The sequence below is a fragment of the Caretta caretta genome, chromosome 28, assembly GCF_965140235.1.
Source record: "Caretta caretta isolate rCarCar2 chromosome 28, rCarCar1.hap1, whole genome shotgun sequence".
NCBI lineage: Eukaryota > Metazoa > Chordata > Testudines > Cheloniidae > Caretta > Caretta caretta.
In genome coordinates this window covers 15,640,602-15,650,863 of record NC_134233.1, presented here as the reverse complement: position 1 = coordinate 15,650,863, position 10,262 = coordinate 15,640,602, and positions in this window count along the sequence as shown.

Genomic DNA, 10,262 nt, shown 5'->3' with positions numbered 1-10,262 from the left:
ACCTTTGCCCATCATAGAGGAGCCTTTCCAGAAGGTGGCCATGGACATCGTGGGGCCTCTCAGCAAGACGACCCAGTCGGGGAAGAAATACATTCTGGGGGTGGTAGATTTTGCTACCTTGAGGCAGTGGCCTTGTCTTCTATCAAAGCAGACACAGTGGCAGATGCGCTGCTGACAATTTTCAGCCAAATGGGGTCCTCCAACGAAATCTTGACAGACCAAGGATCCAACTTCATGTCAGCCCTGTTCCGGTGCTTGGGGGAGAAATGTGACATCCGGCACATCTGGGCCTCAGCGTAACACCCCCAATCCAATGGGCTGGGGGAGAGATTCAATGGAACTCTAAAGATGATGCTGAAAACCTTTATGAACCAGCACCCGCAGGACTGGGACAAGTTCTTACCTCACCTGCTGTTTGCGTACAGGGAAGTGCCCCAGGAGTCTACCAGGTTTTTGCCTTTTGAACTGTTATATGGAAGAAGGATAAGGGGGCCCCTGGACCTGATGAGAGATTAATGGGAGGGGATGGTCACTCCCAATGGAGAATCAGTGGTGGAGTATGTCCTCAGCTTCCGAGAAAGACTTGCTGAGCTCATGGGCTTGGCCAAGGAAGCCCAGAGGAAGCAGAAGGTCTGGTATGATCTCATGGCATGGGACCGCGCCTATGCCACCAAAGGCCAGGTGATGGTTCTGTTCCCCAGGAGAAGAAACAAACTACAAACTACCTGGGAAGACCTTTGTCAAGCAACTAAATGAGGTAAACTATGTGGTGGAGCTGTCTAACCAGGCACACTGCCACCAGGTGTACCATGTTGTTATGATGAAGCCATATTATGAAAGGGGGACTGTGGTGTTGGCTGTGTGTGGACAGTGGGAGGAGCAGGGAGATGACCCCTTAGTAGATCTATTCCCTGAGACAGAAGCTCGCTCCTCCCTGGAAACAATTCCCCTCTCTGCTCAACTAACCCCTGCCCAGCAAGCTGAGATCAGAGGGGTGCTGCATTTGTACTAACAGCTGTTTTCCAACCAGCCTGGACTCACTAATCAGACTGTCCACCGGGTGCAGACAGGATCACACCCGCCTATAAGATGCTCCCCCTTCTGAGTCACAGGGAAAACTACTCAGGACTTGGAAAGAGAGGTGTGGGACATGCTGGCTTTGGGGGTGATCCAGCCATCTGCCAGCCCTTGGGCCTCACCTGTGGTGCTGGTCCCCAAAAAGGACAGGTCAGTCCGGTTCTGTGTGGACTATCGGACGCTCAATGCCATCACTATATCTGATGCCCACCCCATGTCCAGGCTGATGAGCTCCTTGACAAGCTGGGAGGAGCCCGGTACCTTACCACCATGGATCTTACAAAGGGCTACTGGCAAGTGCAACTGGATGCAAATACCAGGCTGAAAATGGCCTTTAGCACCCGTCTGGGGCTCTGAGTTCCTGACCCTGCCTTTCGGCCTCAAGGGAGTGCCGGCCACCTTCCAGCACCTGGTGGATCAGCTCCTGAGGGGGATGGAGAGTTTTGCCGTGGCGTATATTGACAATATCTGTGTCTTTAGCCAGACCTGGGAGGACCATGTGTCCCAAGTTAGACAAGTGCTGGACTGACTCCAGGGGGCTGGGCTGACCATAAAAGCTGAGACGTGCCAGGTGGGGATGGCCAAAGTATCTTACCTGGGCCACCGGGTGAGGAGCGGCTGCCTAAAGCCAGAACCAGCCAAGGTGGAGGCGATCAGAGATTGACCACTCCCCAAACCAAAAAGCAGGTCCAAGCCTTTATTGGGAAGGCAGGGTATTATCAAAGATTTGTGCCACACTTTAGCTCAATAGCCACCCCCATCACTGGGTATGCAAGAAGGGGAAGCCAGACAAGGTGGTCTGGACTGAGGAGTGCCAGGAGGCTCTCTGTGCATTGAAGGAGGCTCAGGTCAGTGGCCCAGTTCTGGTAAACCCAGACTTTGACAAGCCTTTTATGGTGTTCACCAATGCCTCAGACACAGGGCTGGGGGGCAGTGTTAATGCAGGTTGATGAAAAGGGGGAGAGACATCCCAACGTGTACTTGAGCAAGAAGTTGTTACCTTGGGAGCAAAACTACATGGCTATAGAGAAGGAATACCTGGCTATGGTATGGGCCCTTAAGAAACTCCAGCCATATCTATTTGGGCGACACTTCACCATGTACAACGACCACCCTCCCCTGACCTGGCTACACCAGATGAAAGGAGCCAACGCCAAGCTCCTGAGGTGGAGCCTGCTCCTGCAGGATGATGATATGGAGGTGGTCCATGTGAAGGGGAGTGCCAACAGGATAGCTGATGCGTTGTCCCAGAGAGGGGGGCCTGAACTTCCCCAGGTCACTGGTTAGAGTGACCCCACTCAGTTCAGTCTCAAATGGGGGAAGAGATGTGATGGAGCAGGGAGTGGGGAGTGTTGGCCTGGTGATGTTACATGGGAATTTCACTAGATTACTGTCTGTATTAATATTAGATGGTGGTGAGATATCAGGGTGTGACTTCACTTGAGGGATGATACGTGAGCATATAATCTGAGCCCAGGAGGGGGTTGGGGCCAGGTGACACCTTCTGCCTGGGAAACTGGACAAAGGCTGGCGGAAGAGCTGGGGGGTGGCTGGGTGAGGCAGCAGGAAGGGGTTTCGGTTTTGGAGCTGACTGGGGAAATGGAGGGAAGCCCAGCCCCGGGCTCTGGGCTCCCCACCCCCCAAGATGGACCTGATGGAGGGGTCCTGTTTCCTGTACCTACAAGCTCTGCTTTGGACTGTGTTCCTGTCATCTAATAAGCCTTCTGTGTTACTGTCTGGCTGAGAGTCATGGTGAATTGCAGGAAGTGGGGGGTGCAGGGCCCTGACTGCCCTACACTCTATAACAATGAGTACTTGGTAAAATAGAAATGAAATAGCAGAATGATATGCATCTGCACAATAACAAAGCTAAATGATGAAGTGATAAGAGTATTTCAGGGAATCCCAGCAGCAGATAAGACAAATTTGTGAACTGCTATGAGACTTTATGCAGTCAGACACACTGACAAGGGGTTCTGTGTTTCTGTAAAGTATTTCACTGAATCAAAAAGAAAAGGAGTACTTGTGGCACCTTAGAGACTAACCAATTTATTTGAGCATGAGCTTTCGTGAGCTACAGCTCACTTCATCAGATGTATACCGTGGAAACTGCAGCAGTCAAGTCTCCTACAGCATCTCAGTAGGTAACATCAGATCAGACAGAGAGGAGCTGCAGTGATGAGCATTGGGATGCCTGTGCCTTTAAGAACCCAGCCCTGGGAAGCCCACTCTGAGAGGTGCTGTTTGTGGGAGGGGAAATTAAGAAGCCCCTCTGCCTCGACCCTATTTTTGCAAACACTGGGGTCTCAGTCCACCAAGGTAGCTCTTACCCACTCTGCCCCTGCCTGTACTGGCGTTTTATCCTCTGTTGCCGTCTGGCAGCTCCTTTCCCTCCGATCCCTGATTTTACCCCTCAGCCCCTCTCCTAACCCTGCCTCCAGCTGTTTGACCCCCCTGACCAGTCAATTTCCACCCCTCCTCAGATTCTGGCTACCCCCCCTCCTCTGATTTACCCCCTTTGAACCCCTGTATATAGCAGTCTGCAGAATCTGATTCCAAGTCAGGGCAGGGTGAAGGGAAGTGGCTTCAGCAGATGTTACTGAGCATGCTCAGTTCATGTGAGGATGCTCAGTGCACCCTCAGTACCAAATTCCTACAGGGGGCAGTTTCTCACACGACACCTGAGGCCACGTGCGGGCAGTGGCTCCATCACTGTCCAGGCCCCGCCCAGGCACGTTCCCCGCCCGGGAGCAGATCCAAAGGGGCTGTGAGACCTGCTGCTCCCGGAGCCTTTGTGCGGAGTCTCTGTCCTGCCCGCCCAGTGCTGGCCCTGGGGTCTCTCTGGCCCCTGGTGCCTGCAGCTCCCGGCCAGGGGCAGCAGAGCCTGGGACTGGGTCCAGCTGGAGAAAGTCCCCACCCCAGATGGGCACAGAAAGTGCTTCAGTGAAAGCCTGTCCCTGGACCAGCCCCACTGGGGCCGCAGGAGCAGCCTGGAGCTCAGCCCGGGCTCCCAGCTCACACTGGAGCCAGCGGCACCGGTAGTGTCTCGTACCGTACAGAGCCCTGCTTCTGGGATCTGCCCCACGACTCTTTTCCTGCCCTCCTTCCTACCAGCCCCCCACTCCCCGGGCCCCTTCCTGCCTCCTTCAAGCCCAACCCAGGCTGCAGCTGCCGCACTCACCAGGCCAGGGACTTTCTGACGTGGGAAGTAGCCCCATCTCTGCTCCTCCTCCTGCCTCTGTGTGTCCCAGAGCCGCTGCAGGGACTGTCCCACAACCAGGCTCTCGCTCCTATTAGCACTCACAGGGGCCAATCCAGCTACAGGGGAGCGAGCGCCCCTAGGAGCAGGGAAGTGACCAAGTCTCCCTGCCAGAGGGTGGGGGGGGGGGAACGGGAAGAAGGGGAAAGAGGAGAGAGAGACCAAAAGGGGATAAGGAGAAATAAGTGGGGAAAGCAGTGCCCAGCTCTTTTCTATTGCATCGCCCCTGAGTAGATTGTTCCTGAGCTCTGGGTAAATATCCCCCAGTGTCCAGGGTCTCCCAGATCTCCCTGCCTCCCAAGGCAATGCACATAGGTGTCTCCTTCCTGCCAGTCATGATTACAAGCAGCTGTAGGTGTCATCCTTATGCCACAATTTGAGAAAACAGCAAACCTTCGGAATACGCGTCTGTATTTACAGTCCAGTGTTACAATCCTTTCTCCAGGAGATGTTTCTTCTATACTCCTGCTGGATGGGCACAGAATGGGGCAGCAACAGGTTTGTGTCCGTTTTTGTTGCTGCACATTCCTTAACTTAGAAGAGTATGAAATGAAGAAAATGGAGAGTGAAGTAAAGGGAAATATACAAATACAAGTTCCAGCTCCTGTTACTTATTGAAAGAAATGACTCGATATCCCAGTTACATGTTTTCTTAACATGAACAAATAAATCCTAAAGCACCCATCACTAAGGCTAAATGACTGTGGACACCACTCAGCTAAGGGTTAAACAATACAGTGATAAAGTTCAGGTCAAATCAATAAATCAATGAGTTAACAAGGATATTACATTGGCATTTAGTCAAACCATCAGATTAATACAGCAGAAAGTCAACACTTATAAATCCTAAAAGAGCCACCCAAGGAGGCAGGTGCATATTTAGTGATGCCGAAACCCCAATCAGAGATTTTTACCCAGGCAATGCAACCCAGATTTAGCCAGATGAATATTTCAATACCAAAACCAAATTATTGCTTACTTTTAGCCTACAACCTCAAAGCTAATTAGTTTTCTCCTTAGATTTCACTATTCTGTAGCTACTACTTCTCCTTGCCCTCTCACCCCAAAACACATACAGACCGTAGAGAGACATTAGTAAAAGAAGTTCAAACAGCTCTCGCTGAACAATGCATATCAGACAGCTCAATTCCTTGCAATGCTTCCATAGGTGAGGAGCACGCATTCAGTCATTTCATAGGGCAGAGTTTTAAGGCTATGAAGATTTTGGGAACTATTCTTCCTAGCATCTTCCCTTTGTAGATTTCAGGGGCGCGCACACACACACACACACACACACACACACACACACACACACCCCCTAATAGAAGGACTGGGAGGTCTCCAAGTTCTTAAAAAGAAATAGAGACTAAAAAATAGAAAAAGGAACAAAATGTTTCTAGGATTATAAGGGGCTGGATCTGCACCTCTCGGTCTTTGGATTCACCTGGAGTAGGAACCGTAGCTGCAGTTTAGGAACCAGGTAATGCAATAGATGGTCCAGCACGTTGGGCTAGCAGGCTTTTCAGGTACAGGGAGACGAGTGAAGGCTGCATAGCCTGTCGACGTTGTGCTTCATTCCCCAGAGGGGATCAGTGCTGGGATCCTGGCAATCAGTCTCTCTGAGGCTACGTCTACACGGGCAGACTTACAGAGCTGGGAGTTACAGTGCTGCTCAAAGAGCACTGAAGGGAAACTGCTATTGTGTGTTCACACTGTCAGCTGCCTGCACAATAGCGTGTTCACACTTGTGGCACTTGCAGAGGTGTTCAGAGCGGTGCACTCTAGGCAGCTATTGCACTGAGCATCGCTTCCTTTTCTGCCGCTAAGAGTTGTGAGAAGGCATAGGGGGTCGCAGGGCATCCTGGGCCCTGTCCCAATGCCCTGTGATGCATTGCTTCGCATCCCAACAATCCCTGTGCTTCCGTCCACATTTGGCGCCATCTTTCAATGGTTGGTGTACTGCACACTCTGCCTCTCCATGCTGCAGCAATGGATCCCGCACTGTTGACCAATATGCTACACGTCACGAGTGGCAGTGGAGTTATTCCTTAAACTACAAAGGCAAGAGGAGTTCAACATTGATCTCACATAGTAGCTACGACACGAGATTGCTTGTGGCATTAACGGAGGTGCTGACCACAGTGGAATGCCGCTTTCGGGCTCGGGAAACAAGCACTGAGGGGTGGGATCACATCATCATGCACATCTGGGATGACGAGCAGTGGCTCCAGAGCTTTCAGATGAGGAAAGCCACATTCATGGGACTATGTGATGAGCTCACCCCAAACCTGTGGTGCAAAGACACGAGATTGAGAGCTGCTCTGCCGTTGGAGAAGCATGTGGTAATTGCACTGTGGAAGCTGGCCACTCCACACTGCTACCAATCGGTTTCTAATAAGTTTGGAGTGGGAAAGTCGACCATTGGACACATGTTGATGGAAGTGTGCAGGGCCATTAATTGCATCCTGCTCTGAAAGACCGTGACTCTGGGCAACGTGCGTGACATTGTGGATGGCTTTGCACAAATAGGCTTCCCTAACTGCAGAGGGGCTATAGATGGCAAACATATTTCAATTCTGGCACCAGACCACCTAACAACTGAGTACATTAATCGCAAGGGGTATTTCTCTATGGTTCTCCAGGAGCTTGTGGATCACAGTGCACATTTCACGGACGTTAACGCAGGCTGGTCTGGAAAGGTGCATGATGCAGGCATCTTTTGGAACACTGGCCTGCTCAGGAAGCTGCAAGCAGGACTTTCTTCCTGGATCAGAAGATCAAGGTAGGCAAAGTCGAAATGCCTATTGTGATCCTGGGAGACCCCGCATATCCTTTAATGCCGTGGCTTATGAAGCCGTACGTGGGGCACTTTGACAGCAGCAAGAAGCATTTCAACAACAGGCTGAGCAAGTGCAGAATGACTGTTGAGTGCCCTTTAGGCTGTTTAAAGGCCCGCTGGCGCTGCCTATATGGGAGGCTGGACATGGCTGATGACAATATTACTATGCTTATAGTCACGTGCTGTACGGTCCATAATATTTGTGAAGGGAAGGGTGAAAGCTTCACTCAGGGCTGGACCGCTGAGGCTCAGCACCTGGAGGCTAAATTTGAACAACCAGAGACCAGGGCTATTATAGTAGCACAGCGCAGGGCCATAAGGATCAGGGATGGCTTGAGGCAGCAATTTGAAGCTGAAAGCCACTAATTGTTGTTATGCATGGGAGTGCAGTGCTTGTAATGCTAGGAGGGGATTGTGATTCATACAGACAATGCACTCTGAAGGTTTAAGAATATTGTCTGTTGCTTTGCAGGGTTCTGTTTGCTTTCAAACCAAAACTATTCTTTTATATAAAAACAAGCACTGGAGGAGAAAGACAAAAAAAAAAAACCCATCAGCAGTGTGCGGGTTGGAGGAAGGGAGGGTCCCATGATGAGGTGGGGTCCTGGGACCACTAAAGATTTGTGTATGTCCACATACAATATGCAACCTTATCCTTTTGAGTACAGTGCACTGGGTACTGTACTTCAGCAGAAATAAACTGCAGAGGGATGGATGTTGAGTGCAGTGGGTACTGGGAGATTGCAGGGCTGGACTGGGATGGGGCAGGAGTGGAATGCAGCGAGTACAGACTGGAGCTGGAGGTTGCTAAGAGTGTGTTGGCGGTGCCTGGGGGGCTGCATGGGAAAGCGTTTTGCAACAGTGGCTGCAGGAGAGGGCGGGAGCGGAGCTGCTTGGTTTGCAGTCCTAGTAGCGCCTGGAGCGTGTCTACTTGGCACTTCAGAACATTTAACAGCGGCGCCGTGGGCTTCATTCCGGCACAGCACATTCTCCTTTCGGTCTCTCTTCTCACTGTCCGGCAACTCCTTCAATTCTTGTTTTTCAACTGCGGAGTGCATCATGACATTATGCAGAAAGTTCTCTTTAGTTCTTCTTGGCCACTTTCTAATTCTGCATAGACGTTCAGCCGGAGATAACAAAGAGGGAGGCTGGGATCCCGAGGGCGTATCTGTGAAGCCAAAATGCAACATTTTACAGAAGCAGTATTAATTGCAACAGAGACCACTGAGGCAGAGATTTAAAACACAGCCACTATTCACACACCTGTCACTAACTGGCTAACCCAGGCAAGCACACATGAGCCACAAGACCCCCAAAATGGTAACAGCAGGGGCAGGGGAAATCACTGTTCCAGAACAGTACTGTAAACTGGGCGCGTGACTCTTGGGGAGAGACAGAACTGTAGGGGGGCCTTATAATCATTCCTGTGCCCACATTTTCCACAGGCTGTGTTCATTATGGAAGATATCAGAAGATTGCCAGTTTCCAGAGAGGTATGTATGTAAAAGAGCAGTATGAAACTGGATAAAAGCCTGCTGAGAGTCTTTGGGTTAATTTTAGAAGTGAGAGCAACAAGGGTGATGTCGTGGTGGGTGTGTGCTATAGACTACCAGACCAGGAGCATGAGGTAGATGAGGCTTTATTCGGACAACTAACAGAAGTTTCCAGATCACAGGCCCTGGTTTTCCTGGAGGACTTCAATCACCCTGACATCTGCTGGGAGAGCAATACAGCGGTGCACAGACAATCCAGGCAGTTTTTGGAGAGTGTTGGGGACAACTTCCTGGTGCAACTACTGGAGGAACCAACCAGGAGCCGTTCTCCTCTTGACCTGCTGCTTACAAACAGGGAAGAATTGGTACGGGAAGTAGAAGTGGGTGGCAACCTGGGCAGCAGTAACTATGAGATAGTTGAGTTCAGGATCCTCACAAAAGAAAGAAAGGAGAGTAGCAAAATACGGACCCTGGACTTCAGAAAACCAGACTTTGATTCTCTTAGGGAACTGATGAGCAGGATCCCCGGGCAGCTAAGATAAGGGGGAAAGGTGTCCAGGAAATTGGGCTGTATTTTAAAGAAGCCTTATTAAGGGCACAGGAATAAACCATCCCATGTGCAGAAAGAATAGCAAATATGGCAGGCGACCAGCTTGGCTTAACAGTGAAATCTTCGGTGAGCTTAAACACAAAAAGTAAGCTTACAAGAAGTGGAAAATTATTCAGAAGGCTAGGGAGGAGTATAAAGATATTGCTCGAGCATGCAGGGGTGTAATCAGGAAGGCCAAAACACAACTGGAGCTGCAGCTACCAACGGATGAGAAGGGTAACGAGGGGTTTCTACAGGCAGGTTAGCAACAAGAAAAAGGTCAGGGAAAGTGCGGGATCCTTACTGAATGCGGGAGGCAACCTAGAGACAGATGATGTGGAAAAAGCTGAAGTACTCAATGCTTTTTTTGCCTTGGTCTTCACAGACAAAGTTAGCTCCCACACTGCTGTCCAGGGCAGCACAGTATGGGGAGGAGGTGAGCAGCCCTCAGTGGTGAAAGAGCAGCTTAAGGACTATTTAGAAACGCTGGACATGCACAAGTCCCTGGGTCCAGATCTAATGCATCTCAGGATGCTGAGGGAATTGGCTGATGTGATTGCAGGGCCATTGGCCATTATCTTTGAAGACTTGTGGTGATCGGGGAGGTCCTGGATGATTGGAAAAAGGCATATATAGTGCCCATCTTTAAAGAAGGGAAGGAGGAGAACCCAGGGAACCACAGACCGGTCAGCCTCACCTCAGTCCCTGGAAAAATCATGGAGCAGGTCCTCAAGGAAACCATTTGGAAGCACTTAGAGGAGAGGAAGGTGATCAGGAACAGTCAACATGGATTCACCAAGAATGCCTGACCAACCTGATTGTCTTCTATGAGGAGATAACTGGCTCTGTGGATATTGGGGAAAGCAGTGGATGTGAGATATCTTTACTTTAGAAAAGCTTTTGATACGGTCTCTCACAGTATTCTTGCCAGCAAATTAAAAAAGTATGGATTGGATGAATGGACTATAAGGTGGACAGAAAGCTGGCTAGATTGTCAGGCTCAAC